This window comes from Microcaecilia unicolor, chromosome 11 (assembly GCF_901765095.1).
Source record: "Microcaecilia unicolor chromosome 11, aMicUni1.1, whole genome shotgun sequence".
Lineage (NCBI taxonomy): Eukaryota > Metazoa > Chordata > Amphibia > Gymnophiona > Siphonopidae > Microcaecilia > Microcaecilia unicolor.
This window is the reverse complement of record NC_044041.1, coordinates 80,968,711-80,985,099: the sequence shown is the minus strand read 5'-3', so window position 1 is coordinate 80,985,099 and position 16,389 is coordinate 80,968,711. Positions and strand designations below refer to the sequence as shown.

The window sequence follows — 16,389 nt, the reverse complement described above, 5'->3', positions numbered from 1 at the left end:
CCTGAGCGTCTTTCAGGGAAGTGCCACCTTCCACCGGCAGTGCCGTTTTCTTAGTCACGGCAGTGATTAAGGAATCTACCGTGGGCCAGATAAAGGCTTCCCATTCCCCCTCTGGCAGGGGGTATAGACGGGACATAGCCCTGGCTACTTTCAGGCTTGCTTCCGGGGCATCCCATTGCGCCGAAATTAAGGCCTGCATGGCTTCATGCACGTGGAAGGTTCTAGGTGGGCGCTTCGTTCCCAGCATAATGGCGGAGCCAGCCGAGGCTGAGAGCGGGCCTTCCTCCGGAGAGGCAATCTTCAAAATGCTCAAGGCCTGCCCTAGCAGGTTAGGCAAATCCTCCGAGCGAAAAAGGCGTGCTGCAGAGGGGTCATCCGCTCCATCCGAGCGAGGGTCAGTCTCTTCCATAGAGTCCGCAAAGGATCTCTGGGAGAACTCAGACACGCTGCTGTCATCCACATCCGAGGAGACCGAGACCCTAGTGGCTGAAAATCCACCCAAGGGCGTTTGAGCCCAGAGGCTCTCTCACTCTTATCAGACAAGGGAGCGGGGGCCACGTTTTGCATAAGAAAGGCCTGATGCAGCAGCAAAATGAACTCAGGGGAGAAACCCCCTAGCCTGTGCATTTCTGCGGTTTGCGCCGCGGCCCTAGAGGTGCTCTCAACCTGCGATCCCAAGATCGGAGGAGAGGCGTGATGCGCGTCCAAAATGGTGTCCAGCGCGAAACTCTGAGAAGCAGCCGCGCGGGAAGAAGGGCGTTTTAATTTCGCCAACTTCTTACTGTCGCCCAATTCAAGCTGTTAACGTCTCCCATCTTGAGGGCGGCCCAAGAAGAAGCCGACCAAGTTGCGTGGCTGGTCACGACCGGGAGGGCGGCCAGTGGGGGATGGGCGCCTAAGGCGGGAAAGGCCGCCGCGCCGGAGGAAAAACCGGTGAACTCTCCCAGCACCGAAAGGGCGACCAAAAAGGGCGACTCTAACTTCGAGCCCCCCGCTTCCCTGCTAGGCGCACGAACGCGTTCTGGGGAGCGTCTTTTCGCACCACTGCCATCCGAGGCCATAGGCACGTGGAGACAGTTCAGGGAACCCCCTACCCACTACTAAAAGGTAAAAATTACCTGCTTTTTGCTCCGAGCTGCAGCGACTTGTTCCAGTGAGCAGTTGCAAATGGACGTCCTTTTTGAACGTTTTTTTTTTTTTTAATTGTGTTGGGTTTTTTTTACGGAGCCAGCGGGAGGGGGGAGAAAAGGAGGGACCTGGCACCACCAGGTTTGCACTTGCTCACAAACAGCCCTCAACCCCAGGTACTCAACAAAACCTAAACAATGGCTTGGAGACCTAGGCAGAGCTGCTGCTGTGCGACCACACACCTGCTGAGATAGAGAACATACTGAGGAGTTTCCGGCAGCACATGACCACATATAGGGAGGCAAAAGATTGCTCTCTATCTCCACCTGCTGGTAGATGGACACAACCCACCAGTCTATGGATTGATCTGCTTGATGAAATGGAAAGGGAATTTTTTAAATATATTTTCATCACAGAGTTCAAGTCCTGCTCAAATGCAAATGAAACTATTAAAGTTTGACGTTGTGCTACTTCAGATATCGATTCTTCTAGTAATAATGAGATACCCTGAATTCCTTGTGTATTTTGTTGATTTAGAGGTAAATTCCTTGACTGTGTTGATTCTGCACCATTAAGTTCAACTTGTGTCTGTATAGGTATAGGCAAATAGTAAGTCTTGTTAAATGGAGGTATAGCTGAAGCTGAATATAATAGTATTTCCTGTAGATATTTTTTAAAGAGATCAGTAGAACTCAGTCCATATACTAGAGGGAAAGGGGTGAGGAGCTTTTGTCCAGGTATCTCGGGAGGAAGATTCTGCTCCATCCTGTGGGTTTTTTATTCCAAGATGGGACACAATTGCATGTGAAGTTGGACATGCAGCGCCTTTTTTTGGCAAAGACCTTACTTTTGGCTAGAAAGGTCATTCTTGCCCAATGGCGAATGCACAGAGTTCCCCAGTTTTCAATGTGGCATTCACTGTTGTTTGATATAGCACTTTTCGAGCATAAGTTAGTGGGTAACAGACCTGAATCTCAGTGGAAACTTTTCCAGGATGTTTGGGAACCTTATTGGTCTATGCTTACACACAAGGAACGTAGTCTGCTCTTGAATGTATAAGGAGTAGGTTGGTTGGACTATCTAAAATATCAAATGGCAACAATCCAATGTATTTTCGAAAGTGATGGGCACCCATATTTCGACCCAAATCGGGAGATGGGTGCCCACCTCGCAAAAGTGCCCAAATCGGTATAATCGAAAGCCGATTTTGAGCGCCTTCAACTGCACTCTGTCGCGGAAACAGCCAAAGTTAATGGGGGCGTGTCGGAGGCGTGGTGAAGGTGGGACTGGGGCGTGGTTATTGGCCGAGAGATGGGCGCCTTTGGCCGAAAATCGAAAAAAAAATGGGCGCCAGTAGCAAGAATTTAGGGCACTTTTTTGACCCCTTTTTTTTTTACGAACAAGTCCCAAAAAAGTGCCCTAAATGACCAGATGACCACCGGAGGGAATCGGGGATGACCTCCCCTGACTCCCCCAGTGGTCACTAACCCCCTCCCACCACAAAAAAAGAACTTTCAAAACTTTTTTTTTCCAGCCTCAAATGTCATACCCAGTTCCATCACAGCAGTATGCAGGTCCCTGGAGCAGTTGTTAGTGGGTGCAGTGCACTTCAGGCAGGTGGACCCAGGCCCATCCCCCCCCCCCCCCCCCACCTGTTACACGTGGTGCTTAATGCTGAGCCCTCCAAAAATACCCAAAATCCACTGTACCCACATGTAGGTGCCCCCCTTCACCCATAAGGGCCATGGTAATGGTGTAGACTTGTGGGCAGTGGGTGTTGGGGAGGATTTGGGGGGCTCAGAACACAAGGGAAGGGTGCTATGCACCTGGGAGCTCTTTTAATGTTCTTTTGTAATTTGTAAAAGTGCCCCCAAGGGTGCCCAGTTGGTGTCCTGGTATGTGAGGGGGACCAGTGCACTACGAATCCTGGCCCCTCCCACAACCCAATGCCTTGGATTTGTTCGTTTTTGAGATGGACGCCTTCGGTTTCCATTATCGCTAAAAACCGATAGCGCCCAGCTCAAAAACGCCAAAATCCTAGGCATTTGCCCTGCACAACCCATATTATCGAAAAAAAGATGGGCGCCCATCTTTTTCCGAAAATGCGGTTTGTTCTGCCCTTTCATATGGCCGCCCATGGAGATTGGCGTTTGCGTTCGATTATGCCCCTCCACGTATTATGATATCTACGGCCTTAATACAGTACCTTGTACAAATTAATGTGTTAGACCTGATGTATTTAGCTTCCTCCTATGTTTAACATGTTTTTTTCTGTTTTGGTTGGGGGAGTGGGAGGGTGGAGGGTAGGGAGGTTAGGGGAGGTATACATGAAAAATGTGATGGAGGTCTCATGTGTTTTGACTAATTGCTGGATAATGGCATATGTTATATATAAATAATGGTGATGTGGTATGAGAGATACGATTAATGCTTTTTGCTGGTTTGTCTATTGATATGGACAGTGTTTTTCTCTGTGATGGTGAGAAATCCAAATAAAGACGATGTTAAAAAAAAAATTTACCTGTCAGAGATACTGAAGATTCCTGAACAAGCTTACCCTCCAGTCTCCAAGATATATTATTTGTCACCATATAAAAAGAAAAATATGAATCAACCCATTGCTGAAGGAGCTGACGTTTCTTTTGATACCTTAAACCTACACAACTGCTTGAAGAGGATGAGTTGGGGTCTAAACCAGCAACCTTAATAGTAACTTTTGTAATACAACCCGACCAACACTGGATATTAAGGCAATTTTTTCGGCATAGAGAAGAACTGTTTATGAACTATAAGATTAGACTGTTTCCAGATATTGCTAGAGTAACCCAAAAGCGACAGCAACTTTTTCTCAAACTTTGACCTCGGGTTTTACAAATGGGTGGTTTGTTTTGGCTGAATTTCCCCTGTAAATGTGTACTGAAAGTAAGTTCGGTAAAATATGTTTTTTATGATCCTACGCACTTAACTTCTTTTTTAGACTCGAAGACTGTTGTAACTCCAATTATGCAACCAGTAGTAATATCTTCGTCTACTCCGTAATTAATATCATTTTCCGAGTTTCTCTTCCATTTGCTTAACTTTAGTTAGTAAAATTTATATTTCCTAGAATTGTACCTTGTTCTCTCTCTCAATTGTGGACTAGAGATTGGACAGATCACATATTACCTGTTATAAATCTGTGTAATAGGTTGTTTGATAATCTTTTCTGTATCAAGAATGTTCTTGATTTAATTTGTGAATGCTTAAAAAAAAAACTGCCACCTGGAAACCGCTGACTTATCACAGAGGCACTTAGGAGTCCTTTAACTAAGCTGTGGTAAAACTTGGCCTTAGCATGTCCTTGTGTGGGTCTTTCCCGCACGATAAGGTAACTTTTTCTGGCAGACGGAAAATGGGAACATTAGCGGCGTGGCCATTAATTGGGAAAAGGAGAAATTAGATCTTACCTGCTAATTTGCTTTCCTTTAGTCCCTCCGGACCGGACCAGGATTGGACTGATGGGTTGTGCTCGCCTACCAGCAGGTGGAGACTGAGAAAAAAACTCTGACTCTAGAGAGCCAATAGGAGCCCTGGCCATGTGACCTTAGCCTCAGTATTTGAATAACAAAGCAGGAAAGAAAGAAAGACCTTCTGTGCCGTATGGAATCCTAGCAGCCACAAAGCACTCGGCAATGCCAAGTATCAGAGCTCACCAGCAACTCTCACCAGAGAAGTGGTATGGCCCGATATATATTACAGCTCACCAGCAACTCTCACCAGAGAAGCGGTATGGCTCACTTGTACTATAGCGCACCAGCAACTCTCACCAGAGAAGCGATATGGCTCACATGTAATATAGCTCACCAGCAACTCTCCCCAGAGAAGTGGTATGGCTCACGTACAATATAGCTCACCAGCAACTCTCACCAGAGAAGTGGTATGGCCCACTTAAGATTTTATATATTCCATCAACTGAGCTTACCAGCAACTCTCACCAGAAAAGTGGTAAATCATATTTAAGGTTTTATAGATATTCCAGCAACTGAGCTCAGCCACAACTCTCACCAGAGAAATGGTATGGCGTATTTAAGGTTTTATAGATAGAGAAGTGTTATAGATAGATTCCAGCAATTGAGCTCACCAGCAACCACCAGAGAAGTGGTATAGACCACGTAAAGTTCTGTATATATATAGTATTGTTCCACAAATCGTAAAGGAATGAATACACTTCCTACTTAATAAAAGAAGCGAAAGAGTAGAAAGAACATGGGAGGGGCCTGGTCCGGTCCGGAGGGACTAAAGGAAAGCAAATTAGCAGGTAAGATCTAATTTCTCCTTCCTTAGCGTCCCTCCGGACCAGGATTGGACTGATGGGAAGTACCAAAGCAATAATCTGAAGGGAGGGACCCTATGAAAACTGCAGAGAAATGTTCATGCTGCATAGGCCACCTGGCGACAACGAACATGTAGAGTGTCCCAATGAGCAAAATAAAATGAAACTAGGACTAAGTTGCCAACTTACCAATGTGCACCGAGAGCACCAAAAATCGCTGTAGTAAGAATAGAGCCCGCTTCTGAAGTTGTGGAATATGTTGTAATACACTGTGGAACTGCCCTCTGAGCGAGAAGAGAAATAGACATTCTCATTTCCTTGATCCTTCGAGATATAGCAGGTTAGAAACAATGAAAAACTTTTACGCCTACTGGCTAGAAGGACAAAACCAATAAGAAAAAACCGATTGGGAAAGGTGAAAACTTTAAACTACAGCAGACCGAAAAGAAGTTACCAACCGTAGAAGTATTCCACACATAGATCTACTTGCTGCAATGGCTACTAGGAAACACTGCTTGAAGAGGAAAACTTTATAGAAAAAGTTATGGCTACTAGAAAACAGAACTTTAAGAGGCTGTTCACGTAGTTCACCTAGCTGGTGGACGAAGCGGGGGGTACAGGTGCAGGACTCCTTTAAAAAAACCGCTTTGACAGTGGATGCTGCATAAGCGTGCGGTTGTCAACAGTATCATGCATCACTGATAGAGCTGCCAAATGAACTCTAATGGATGAGTAAGACAGACCAGATTTCGCAAGATGCAGAAGATATTCCAAAACCTGCGAAATGGATACTGTTTGTGGAATGAAGTGGCGAGAGGAGCACCACAGAGTGAACCGTCGCCCCTTTGATTCATAGGACTTTAATGTAGATTTCTGTCTGGAATCAATTAAAACTTGAAGTACTTCCTGCGAAAATATCAAAGACGTTGCGGACCCAGTAACCACGCCATAAGTTTGAGTGACTGGGGGTCCGGATGTAGAAAGGTGCATTGGTTCTGCGTGAACACCTAGTGAGATGACGGAAGAAACGCATATACAAGGTTGAAAAACCTCTGCTGGACGTTGGCATCTGTCCCTGTCTCCGTCAAGACTGTTGCTGAACGGAAGAAGCAAGAAATGTTCGTGAGCCTGAAGGCAAAAAGAGATAAGCCCTGAAGTGTCGCAGTGAGGAAGTAAGGCTGAAAAAATGAGAGTCCATTCACCTAAATGCAGGGTGAGACAACTAAGAAAAAATGACTACAAACTCAAGAGTATACTCTTAACTCCTCCTTGGCGGATGACATAACCCATTGCCATGGCAAGGACCAACATAGCTCTCTCCGCCTTGTTTGTCAGTAGGGAAAACAAAATTCACCCGAAGGTAAAACGAATTGCTGAGGTCCCCCAGAAAAAAAAAATATATACAAACAAGCTTCTGCCAAAAAGTGTACTGCACGAAGCATCCCAATGACATAACTAAGGTTCTTGAGATAACTAGATGACACTTAAATAGCACGATTGATGACCCTGAGATTCGCAATAGGATGAAGGAAAATTCCTTCTTGGGCATTAGAAAGTAAAATTGCATTCTGCAGAATAGAGCGAGGAAATGGCCGAAGGCCCAAGGTCACCAAGAAAAATATAAACTGGGATGTTTGCAGAGGAGACAAAAGACTGTGCGCCCACCTGACTAAACAAAGAGAAAATCAGAGATATCTGATGAGAGATCAAATGAGAGGCCTGGCTACAATCACCACCCAACCTAGAGACTGTAAGAAATGCAACACCCGGTGCGTGACCTGAGAACTCTGCTGATAAGACTTTTTCCAATTAGGCAGTCGTCTAGGTAAGAATGAAATGACCCTAAGAGCGCAATGAACATCCTCTTAGATCTATAAAAGAACGGAAGAGAGAGTACTGCTGAAAATGACCGGTTAATGCATAAGCAAAAAACTAGCCATTCTCTGGATCCTGAGGAGAAGAGGAAGGGTGACCAAGGACACCAGTTAAATAGGGCTACAAACTCCAACCCTATCTCTATGGCGTTCCATAGTTGGGTAAGTTCTGAATATAGAAAGTTCTGAATATAGGAGTCCACCAGCTATGGTAGTACGCTCCGGACAGAAAAAAATTGTCCCAGTATGAACGTCTGATTCACCGGCCTGTAACTTCTTGGATCTCCCTAATCCACATACCACTAATCCACGTACCACGGTCATGCGTCCTCCCTCACTGAGATGTTAATTGTAAGCTCCTTTGAGCAGGGACCGTCCTTCTTTGTTAATTTGTACAGCGCTGCGTAACCCTAGTAGCGCTTTAGAAATGTTAAGTAGTAGTAGTACCAGACTCACACCCAATAGATATGAATGTTGAGCTTGTTTCAGGTTAAAAACACCGAACCTAGGCCCAGGGTCCCCGGTGTTCCTAGTGGTGAACAGCCATGGCAAATATTGTATGCGTTAGTTTGCAGAATTACTGCAAAGCCTTGCTTTTGGAGCAGAGATTTCTGTTCGATACTCTCGTGAGAGGTTTTTTTTTTTTTTTTTTTTTTTTAAATGCTGTTCTGGTTGTAGAAAGGTGGACATTTGAGCTTTCCCAGAATGGCACAACTTATGTACCTATGCCCATTAGATATGAATGCTAGACTTGATGGACTTTAGGCCTTACCCAGCATAACCATACTTATGTACCTATGGCATAAATACACAGGAAGTGAGTGAATCCCCTTCCAATTGAAAGAACACTCTGGAGTGAAGGTGCATAGAATGAAAATGAAAAAGGACAAACTTGGAAAATACCTGTAACGAAAAAAGTGAAGTTGTGCCACAGCCACTCGGTGAAGGCAGTGTAGACAAGACTGTATCTGAATTCAAGAAAGCTTGATATAACATCAGGTCTCTAAGGAACAGGAAGAGATAGCAGATGGTATGTATAGGCATACTGGACCAAACCAGGATGTTTATAATCTGCCAATGCTGAACTGAGAGAGTAGAGACAAACACGAGTAGATGGTTTGAGGACCTTCCACTATCTTTAAGTGGGAAATATGCAAAATGAAAGGATGACTTTATTCTCTAAGTGACCATATGTCCTGTAAAACCCAGAAGAAAGCTACAATGAAATATGAGAGGCTTCAAGGCAGTTGGAAAAGAAGGGAAGACATGAATAAAGCATGCCTGCTAAGGCAGCTGAGTGATTGGGAGCTTGGTAGACAGGACTGTCCCTCAGAGAATATGAAAGAGCTGATATATCCCCATGGCATCTGAACAATCTACTGTATGCCTTTAGAGAAGGCTTCTTAGTCTGAAAAGGAAAACACTGTATAACACTACAGCCATTGATTGTCTGTTAAGTTCTTAAAACACTATATAACATCATAGGCATGGCGTAAAATGCTTGAAAGGAACTAAGATATTATGGTCAGAATTGCAAAGTACCAATCAATTGACTCTTAGACAATGTAGTCCTATTCACCAGGGAATGAGAAAGACAGAAATTTACTCTATGCCTATAGAGAAAGTTTCTAAAGTTCTTAAAACACTGTATAATACTACAGCTATTGAGGAAAATGCTTGAAATGAATTATGATATTATGATAAGATGTAGATTTTCCACCAGGCAATGAAAAATGACTGAACACCAGAAAAAAAAACTAGTGTTAACAGCCCCGTGATACACAGAAATTTAAAACAAGAAAAGCTTGCTATATATCCATATATGAAAGGAGCCCCCTTTCAACCAAATATTGCCTGCTGATGTGAAGAGCATTTTAGAATACGCCGTTCAGCACATACAAAAGTGTACACATCTTGGAGCCGAACTGCTCTATGAACTGCAGCCTTACCTTCAGCAGAGAGATCCCCGACTGAAAAGACAGAGGGAGAAACAAAATGGCCGCCGTTCGCGCCACTGGCCCCGTGGCGATCGTCGACAGCGCGCCCGACACCTCTGAACAAGCGGAGCCCAGTGGAACGGCGAAGAAATAACAGCTGGCGAAAAAGGCCCCGAAAAAACCGGAGACAGCACCGAACCCTAAGAAACCTTGAAGGGAGAGCCAAATTTACACGTTCCGGCTGCGTGAACTGCGCGACGCTGACCGACAGCAGCTGTTTGAACTTTTAAGCCATATCGGAAAAAACAGGTGGCCGGGTTTACGCGGTTCACACCTTTCTTTTTTTTTTTTTTTATTTGTTTAAACTGCCGCCGCCAAAACACAAGAAAATGGAGGAAATTAAATCTGACGAGAAAAATCGCTGTTTAAAGTCACAGACACTGAATTATTTTCTTCTGTTTGTTTTTTTTTTTTTTTTTTTATAACCCCTCAATCATAATAAAACACTGGAGCTGCCTGCTCGTTAGAAGTCTGGGGAAAGAAAGGCTGCTTCTTTGAATTTCCTTTTATTTGATTTAATTCTTTTAAAGCAGCTGCCTGTTAAAAGTGGCTGCCTCTCCAAAGACGGTACACCTTTCCAGAGAAAGGGACGGCCCTTCCCTGCTAAGCCAGGGAGATGGGGAGGAAGGGGGGTGGACTCGAGACACCCGAGTTTAACACCCCCGAGGCTGTCAAAGAAAGAAGAGAAAGGAAACCCTGTCAAGCCTCTAAATAAGATTCCAGGCACAGAAGAATTATCACAAATATCTGTAATATCTAAAGAGAAAAGGAGAGAGACTAATGGGCTCACTTCCTACCTGCTGGGAGACTGAGAAAATACTGAGGCTAAGGTCACATGGCCAGGGCTCCTATTGGCTCTCTAGAGTCAGAGTTTTTTTCTCAGTCTCCACCTGCTGGTAGGCGAGCACAACCCATCAGTCCAATCCTGGTCCGGTCCGGAGGGACGCTAAGGAATAGGCCATTAGTGAACAGTTATCAAAAATTAGCATGCGCGCCCTTACTGCCACCCATTTTGTAGGCAGTAAGGCTCACGCATCAATCCCACACTAATAAGTTAATGCTCAGTAATGTGGCTAGGCCGATTTGTGCTGTCACACACACTCTGTCTCCAGACATGCCCCTTTTGAGACAAATTCAGGAATTTTGTTTCTTTAACATAGTTTGCACATGCACATGTGGATTTTACTGCAGGATGTCTCAGCATGTCCCACGGTAAGTGCACACTAGCACATACTCAGCTTAGTAAAAAGCCCCCTTAATGCCTCTGCACTAACAACACTAATGCCATTTTTACCATGAAAGCGGTTAATGTGTCTCTGCGTTGGCTGTCACTGTGTGCTAAACTGCGGATAACAGCATAAAGCAGTTTAATAAAAGGCCCCTAAAATATTCTATGTACATCCACTTCAAATGATCCAGCTATTGGTGGTCTACCAAAATCAGCATAGGACAGGCCTAGTATACTCATTAATTTCTCATGTTTATCAACAGCTCCATCAGTACAATACTTTTTCAGCAGAGCACCACATACGAATTTAACATTAGCATTAACACACACACTAATATAGAACACAGAAAAGCCTTACAAAATAAAAGGCAGAATTTTATATATATATATATATATATATATATATAAGATTCATAAGAACATACTCAGCTAAACCTGATAAATCAAACACACTAAATAGATCCACAAAGTCAACCTTTATAGTATTTCCTGAAATGTTGATACTCTGAGCTCCCTGGATGACAAATACCAGAGAATACAGACTGAAAGAAGAGGCAATAGCAGAAAAGATTCTGTTACATTAGTAAAAGAGGTCTGTTTCCGAAAGAAATGAAACAGGCACTAGCAAGGTTCCACGTCCCCCCTCCTTCAGAGTTCCAAGACCCCCCTCCCCTTCGAGTTCCAGGATGACCCCCTCCCCTCCGAGTTACAGACCCTCCCGCCTCCCTCTGAGTGCAAGCACGACCTGTCCTCCTGCAGCCCCTCGCCTTCCTGCGTGCCGGCTGTAATTTAAAAATTCTTACCTCGGGGTCCGGCGTCTGCAGTAAAGGCGAGCAGCGCTTCAGACTGCCTTCCCATAGGTCTCAGCTCTGCCTCTGGTCCCGCCCTCATTTCCTGTTTCCGGAAGGGCGGGACCAGAGGCAGAGCTGAGACACGTGGGAAGGCAGTCTGAAGCGCCACTCGCCTTCACTGCAGACGCCTGACCCCAAGATAAGAATTTTTAAATTACAGCCGGCATGCAGGAAGGTGAGGGGCTGCCGGAGGACAGGTCATGCATGCACTCGGAGGGGAGAGAGAGGGAGGGAGGCGCGTGGCCGTGAAACTCGGAGGGGAGGAAGGGACGGCTGCAACTCGAAGGGGAGGGGGGCATGGAGGGGAGGGGGGCGATTCCCTACTCACCTCCGCTGGCTGGTGCTGGCTTCCCTTGCCGCTCACTGATCCGCCCTCTGACATCATCGCCAGAGCGGACCAATGGGAAGTGTGTTACGAATCCAGCCATCCAGACGGAGGTGCAAATTATTATATAGGATATGCAAAAACAAATACACAAAAATAACCAATGAATTTATGTAATCACTTTTATCTCCTTAGTAGAGAATGACGCGGGGACAGAGCTCACGGGGATGGGGACAAACTTTGTCCCCATGTCATTTTCTACTTTGAAGCCTGTTAAATGAACTGGACTTTTATGTTTATGTGATGCCTAGAAAGATATTTTGATTTTTTGGAAAAACAAGCAAACATACTGGCCACAACTAGCAAAATTTGCATGGGAGATCCTGTACATCTTGCTACCAGCAAATCTTCTAAGAAGACAACTTCTATTCCAGGAAGGACTGTAGAAGACAGGAGAACTAGATTGAATCCTGAGATTGTTGATGATTTCTTATTTATCCACAGATTTAAAAAACATAACAGTGCTTTATAGGGCATATTTTTCCCCTCTAGGGTATATAGAACGGGTTGTATTTTATACCCCTGGACATTTTAACAGTGTGAATTAGGGATTCCTTGGAGTAGTAGAAATCACCTATTGTTGGGGTTGGAAGGGTTGAGGGTGGTGGTGTTGGGAAGGACGGTTATTATAGCTGCTCATTGTTATTATTGTTCTCTATTTGTAATTTATACACAACAGTTGCACAGCATTTTGTTCCTTTGCATATTTTAATAAAAAGATTTAAATATGAAATCATAAGTGTTCGAGGCTTCTCCAGATGAGGACAGAACCTGCGGGGGCGGGGTTAGAGACAGGGCCGGCGGGGGACAAACTTTGTCCCTCCCTGTGTCATTCTCTACTCCTTAGCTCTACCCATCCTTAGTGAGAGTGGGATTTGACTTATGTTAATATTCTATTTTCAGTGTACATGTGCAGAAGGCAGCCAACAAATACAAAAATTAAACCTAAAGGCTCCCTATAAATATTAACACAGATGTTAGTAAGTGAGGTTTTATTTCAATCTCTGAAGAAAACCTTCAAGCAAACCAGGCCACATAAACCTGCAACAGCAGGAAAAAAAATGAGGAATGTCGTAAGGTGGGATGTGAGTGACACAAAAGAGGCAAAAAAAAAAAAGTTGGGGTGGGAAGAGGAATCAAGGGGAAGGCGGAGGGCACCACTGGAGACATCAGGAGTAAAATGGGGCACTGAGATATAGGAATAGACAGTGAAGGGATGAAACAAACGGACACCGTCCGGAGCCACAGGAAAAATTATGACAGCTCCGCCTTCACTTAGTGTAGCCCCCTGCCGGCCTTCTCCCCGCATTCCTCCGTAGCAACAACAATAACAGGCAGAAGTCACACGCGGCTCCCACCCCGGCAGGCCCAGGGCTGGAAAGGGGGTGCGGTGAGGCCGTGGCTTCCCTCTCTCTCACCTGTCCAGCCGCAGCGCTCTCCCTAGTCTCCGTTCCCCGCTCTGTCTCCGCTGAACCTTTCAATATGGCGGCACCTTCTCGTCCGCGCTTCCACCTCCCCCGGCTCCATCCCCTCCTCCCCGGCCCTCGCGAGGCATCTCGGGATGCTCTGACGTCACGCGATTCGAATGAATACAGGAGACGCACCGACACATGTCGCCATGGTGATCTCCGGCCCGGGCCCCGGTGAATTAACTTGTGCCGGCCCGGCGGTCGATCGTAGCCCGTGGTGCACATTCTCGGCCTTAATCACAAGACTTTTCACCATGGTTGTCACTTCACCTTAGGGCAAATGAGCAATGTTGTCCAGGTTTGGGTTTTGCCCCAGTGCATGAACGAATTTTCAGTTATACAATAATCGCCTCTATAAGGACCAGATCATACAATTTTAAGAAAAATATTATTGTTATGGTGTCTTTACAATGTAGGTTGTGTGTGTCAAACTATACCTGTTGTACTTCGCCCTGGGTTAATCTTTTTTCCAAAGGCAGTTAACAGATCTTAATAAAGAGTAAAATGTATTTTTCCCATTGCTTGCAGAGCTATATATAAATCAGTACATGCCTAGGTCAGGACAAAAACCAGTCCAGCACTAGGTCAAGTCAATTCGACCACATAGGCGGTTGGTGCTGTTGTAGCGCTCAGTCACTCTCAGCTGTTTTGAGAAGGCTAAAGAAGTGGGCAGGGCCTGAGTCTATAATCATCTACCAATAGTCACATTCAGAAAGGTAGGTCAGTAAAATATGTGTAGCAAATGCCAAAGAATAAAGTGGCAAGAAACTTAAACTGCATAAACTTCCGTATGTGTGTATATATATATATATCTATCTTGATCTTCTCTTTATCAGCGAGACCTGGATTCATGATCCTAAAGACCCTATAATTCTAGATTTGTGCCCCCATTACCCACTGGACGAGAAATGGAAAAAGAGGAGGAGGTATAGCGATAATCCATAGATCCTACTTTACTATTACTACCATACCAAGCCGAATCCATACTTCCGCAACTCAAAATTGCCTCAGTCAGAATTAATCATATAAATTTGCGTAACCACCTTAATGTAGTCCTGTTTTATAGACCTCCAGGAAACTGGCTTGATTGCCAAACACACATCACGGACTTTATTTCGAACACATGTATCTCTACCCAGGGCCAGTCTTAGGCAGAGGCGACCGCATAGGGCCCCCCGCCTAAGGGGGCCCCGCGCGGCGCGCCTCAAGTCTGCCTCGCCTCTCCGACCACCGCCACTGCTCGCCTGCCCTCCATGTCCAGCGACGCAACTCTCCAGTCCTCGTTCCCCTGCTCCCCCTCCCTCCAGCCGTCTGAGACCCCCCCTCCCCGACCCGCCAAACGACCCTCTTCTACCACCCGACCTGCCGGCACCTCACCTGACCCAGCATTTTAAAAAAATCTACAAGCGGCGGTGCCGGTGCCTCGCGTCTGTAAAAGAAGAAAAATCGCTTCATCCATTGGCCGGCCTTCCCTCATGTCCCGCCCTTGCGGAAGTTACATCAGAGGGTGGGACATGAGGGAAGGCCGGCCAATGGCCGAAGCGATTTTTCTTCTTTTACAGACGCGAGGCACCGGCACCGCCGCTTGTAGATTTTTAAAAAATGCTGGGTCAGGTGAGGTGCCGGCAGGTCGGGTGGTAGAAGAGGGTCGTTTGGCGGGTCGGGGAGGGGGGGGGCTCAGACGGGAGGGGGGCTCGTGGCTGGAGGGAGGGGGAGCAGGGGAACGAGGAGAGTTGCGTCGCTAGACATGGGGGGAAGGCAGGGGGCACAGGAGGGTCGCTGGACATAGGTGGATGGCAGGGGAGGGGGTTTCTGGACAAAGGTTGAGGGCAGGGGCACAGGAGGGTCACTGGACATGGGTGGATGGCAGGGGAGGGGGTTTCTGGACATAGGTTGAGGGCAGGGGCACAGGAGGGTCGCTGGACATGGGTGGATGGCAGGGGAGGGGGTTTCTGGACATAGGTTGAGGGCAGGGGGCACAGGAGGGTCACTGGACATGGGTGGATGGCAGGGGAGGGGGATTCTGGACATAGGTTGAGGGCAGGGGCACAGGAGGGTCGCTGGACATGGATGGATGGCAGGGGAGGGGGGCTTCTGGACATAGGTGGAGGGCAGGGGGCACAGGAGAGTCGCTGGACATGGGTGGATGGCAGGGGAGGGGGTTTCTGGACATAGGTGGAGGGCAGGGGGCACAGGAGGGTCGCTGGACATGGGTGGATGGCAGGGGAGGGGGTTTCTGGACATAGGTGGATGGCAGAGAAGGGCAGGGGGCACAGGAGGGTCGCTGGACATGGGTGGATGGCAGGGGAGGGGGGTTTCTGGACATAGGAGGAGGGCGGGGGCACAGGAGGGTCGCTGGACATGGATGGATGGCAGGGGAGGGGGTTTCTGGACATAGGTGGAGGGCAGGGGGCACAGGAGGTCGCTGGACATGGGTGGATGGCAGGGGAGGGGGTTTCTGGACATAGGTGGAGGGCAGGGGCACAGGAGGGTCGCTGGACATGGATGGATGGCAGGGGAGGGGGTTTCTGGACATAGGTGGAGGGCAGGGGGCACAGGAGGGTCGCTGGACATGGGTGGATGGCAGGGGAGGGGGTTTCTGGACATAGGTGGATGGCAGAGGGGACAGGGGGGGTTGCTGGACATAGATGGATGGCAGGGGGGACAGGAGGGTCGCTGGACACGGGTGGATGGAGGAGAGAGAAGAAATGCTGGACATGGATGGAGGTGAGGGAAGAGTGAGGAAGGAGATGAGGTGAGGGAAAAGGAAGAGAGGAGAAAAAGTGCACATGGATATAGAAAATAGGCAGAAGCTGGATCCACTGGACAGTCAAGTCTGCGGAGGACCCAGCTTTTACTTACGGATGTAGGGCAAGAAATGAAGAAGAAAGGCGGAAAGTAAAGAAATAAATGGAAAGGAAGCCCTGGAAACGGAGTTAAGAGGACAGATAGCAGCACAATCAGATACTGAGCCAGCATGATCAGAAAAGCAAAGTCACCAGACAACAAAGGTAGAAAAAACTATTTTATTCAGGATTTATTAATTGGAATATGTCAGTTTTTGGAAATGTGCATCTGTGATATTTTTCAATTTCAATTTCAGTTTCAATTTTTGTAGTATTGCTGCATGCTGAGTCTGACTTCT

General features: G+C 46.7%; 1 protein-coding gene across 1 annotated transcript in view; it reads right to left on the bottom strand.

The window, feature by feature from the left end:
• The window catches only part of LOC115480935 (fizzy-related protein homolog), a 114,250-nt gene extending 100,930 nt beyond the window's left edge, over positions 1 to 13,320 (bottom strand). Inside the window, 1 exon segment of the mRNA XM_030219920.1 lies at positions 13,194 to 13,320. The gene's annotated coding sequence lies outside the window, so the exon portion shown is untranslated.
• Positions 13,321 to 16,389: the final 3,069 nt, after the last annotated feature.